The following is a 3,224-nucleotide window of genomic DNA, read 5'->3' as shown; positions in this document are numbered from 1 at the left end:
CCATGGGGAGGGTTTCATTAGATGTGTCCTAATCCCCCCTATCCATGGCTGTATTTTGTTAAGTCGTTAACCACTTTGAAATCACTCATATTTAGTAGTAAAGCTCTGGTTACCGTGATTTCTAATATGGCGTGCTGTGATTGGTTGTTATTGTGTAGTCCTGAAAAGGACTGTTTTAGTTGGTAGTGTACCGTTACAACTCCCCCCCCCCCGGATTAGTGACCGGGTGAGAATGTTGCACCTGGGATCTCAATCCGTAGAAATCCCCCATGCCTGGCAGCTGCCCTCTTTAGTGCTCGCCGGGCTGAGTTACGTGATAAATACTATAGTGGAGTGTCTTCGTCTACCATGGAGAGTTTAGTGTTCGGTTTGCCAAATTGTGCCATTTTACTAATGACATAGTCAAACGCTTGTGTCAACGTAGTGGTTTTAAAAGGAATGTATTTGTGCACCGTGCGTTCGGTGACCATTCTCCAGTCGAGTGGACTGTTCCACTGGTTATCCATGCTTTTCCTTGCTGCGTTCACTCCGGTAACCCATTGTATTATACGCAAGTGTTTTTCGTGGTTTTGTTGTCTTGTCCATTGGTTGGTTTCTGTTTTTACTGCAATTACTGAACTTAGTCCCATTAGATTTTCTTTGTTCTCTTCGGCTAAAATTCTTCTTTTTTCTGCAGCTTCCTTTCGAAGATTATCGTACTTGTTGACAGGTGCCATGTTTGCTGTTTTTAGTTCGGCTGATGAATTGAACAAATTCTCCTGCGTTTTTATGTGTTTTTCTTGACCCATTGCGCGTTGTGGTTGGTTCTTTTCCAGGAGATGCGCTTATTGGGTCATTCTTGTGTTGAATTAGTTTTCGACGTCTGATTCGTCCATGTAGTATGGACGAACTTCTGCCACATTGATTAGCTCTTCTTTTCCTGACTGCGGGTTAACGATTGCCAGTGTTGAGTTACTAATCACTTTAGTTATTGTAAACGGACCTTCAAACAAGTTGAACAGTTTTTTTATCTCATTATTTCCAGCGTTTGATAAGTGGTGGTTTTTAGACAGTATTTTTTGCCCCACTTGATATGTAATGAATTTTTTCTTTTCATTCTGTTTGGTTTCTCGTTTGTTAGCTTTTATTTTTATTTTGTCTGCTACAGTACATAATAGTTGTTGTTGGTCCCTTTCTTCTGGTTGAGCTGGGAAAGCGATCCAATTTTCAATAAAGTGTTTGGGACGTTCTCCTTTTAATATTTGAACTGGTGTTGCCTCTGTTACTTCTGACCTTAGTTGGTTCATCCAGAATTCGATCTTCTCCAGATAATTTGGCCATTTTGAATGTTGGTCGTGGCAATAGGTTCTTAGGAGTCTCCCGATTTCTCTATTGTATCTTTCTACTGGATTGGCTTGTGGGTGATATTTAGTAGTAAATATACATTTTATGTCCTTTTCTTTCAGTGTGTTGTACCAGCTTTTTGATGTAAATTGTGTACCATTATCTGATATTATTGATTCGGGTTTGCCGGTAGTTGGTATATAATCGTTAATTAGTCTGTTAGTAATTGATTTGGTTGTGGCTCGTTTTAATGCGTATAGTCTTATGTACTTTGAAAATACGTCTAATATTGCTAGAATATAGTGGGTGCCGCCTCTTCCCGTCGGGAGTGGTCCCATCATGTCGATTGATACTTTTTCCAACGGTTTTGTTGGTTTGTGGGAACTTGATTTCCCACTGGCGTTGTAATTAATTGGTTTATTTTTTTGGCAACTGTCACAATTTTTTATTACTTCTGATATTAGCTTCTGCATGTTTTGGAATGTACATATGTCCCTTAGCGCGTGATATGATTTGAATCTTCCTGGGTGTCCCATGTTTACGTGTGTTTCTTTTATCAAGTTTTTTGCTAAGTGGTTCGGAATGACTATTTTCCATCTGTCATCTTTTTTATGTCTTACGAATGTTATTCCATTCTTTTTGGTCACATGCTCGTTTTCCTTCATTTTTTCCACGTGTTTGTCCTTTTTTTGTTCTTGTGCGATGTTTTTAATTTTTTCAATTAGTTGTTTGTTAACCAACAATGATGACATTTTATTCAACTTAATTTTTTCTTCCGTTCTCTCTTCTCCTGTTCTTGGGTATCTTGTTAGTGTATCCGCCGCGATATTATCCTTGCCCGGTATGTATTCGACTGTGAAATTAAATTCTTGCAAAGCTAAGGTCCATCTGGTTAATCTTCCGCTTGTTAATTTACATTGTTTTATGAATGTCAGGGCATGGTGGTCGGTCTGAATGATCGTTTTATTCCCTATTAAGTAAGGTCTAAATTTTGTGCAACAATATAATATTGCTAATGCTTCTAACTCTGTCGTTGTATATCGTGTTTCTGCGGGTTGTAGTGTTCTGCTCGCAAATCCGATCGTTTGTCTTTCGTTATTTACCATTTGGAAAAGTTCCCCACCTATAGCTGAAGTTGACGCGTCTGCATTAATGTAGAATGGTAACGAAAAGTCTGGAAATGTTGTGGTCACTTCGTTCAAAAATGCCGTTTTGGATTCCTCAAAAGCTTTAATGTGTCTGTTCTCCCATTTCCATGTGTTGTCTTTTTTTATTAATTCAATAAGCGGTTCGATTATCTTTGCAAACTTGCTGATGTATCTCCTATAAAAGTTCAAGAACCCTAGGTAACGCTGTACTTCCTTCTTTTTTTTTGGTTCTCTAAATTTCTGAATCGTTTCTATTTTCTCCGGATCCATTTTTAGTCCTTCCGTTGTGATTATGTGTCCTAAGAAGGACACTTGTTGTTTAAAAAATTGGCATTTCTCCAGGTTGATTGTAACGTTGAATTCACGGAATCTTTCTAATACGATTTTTATGTGTTCATTATGACTTTCTATACTATCCGACGTTATAATAATGTCATCCACATAGATTGTTACGAAGTCCTTAGTATATGGACTAAGTACCATATCCATACATTTTTGGAATTCTGCCCCACTGACATTAAGTCCAAACGGTAGTCTTTTGAAGGAGTAATTTTTTCCATTAATCAAAAATGAGCATGGGGCTTTACTTTTTTCGTCCAGTTCCACTTGCCAATACCCGGACCTCAAGTCGATAGAGCTGATACATTTCACCCGTTTAAACTTTGCCAAAATTGTGTCAATAGGTGTAGGTCTTTCGCAGTCCGGGATTATAATCTTGTTGATTTTACGGGCATCAATGCATAATCTCACGTC

Source organism: Myzus persicae, unplaced genomic scaffold (assembly GCF_001856785.1).
Source record: "Myzus persicae strain clone G006 unplaced genomic scaffold, MPER_G0061.0, whole genome shotgun sequence".
NCBI lineage: Eukaryota > Metazoa > Arthropoda > Insecta > Hemiptera > Aphididae > Myzus > Myzus persicae.
The sequence above is the reverse complement of the archived record's forward strand: the minus strand, read 5'-3'. Positions refer to the sequence as shown.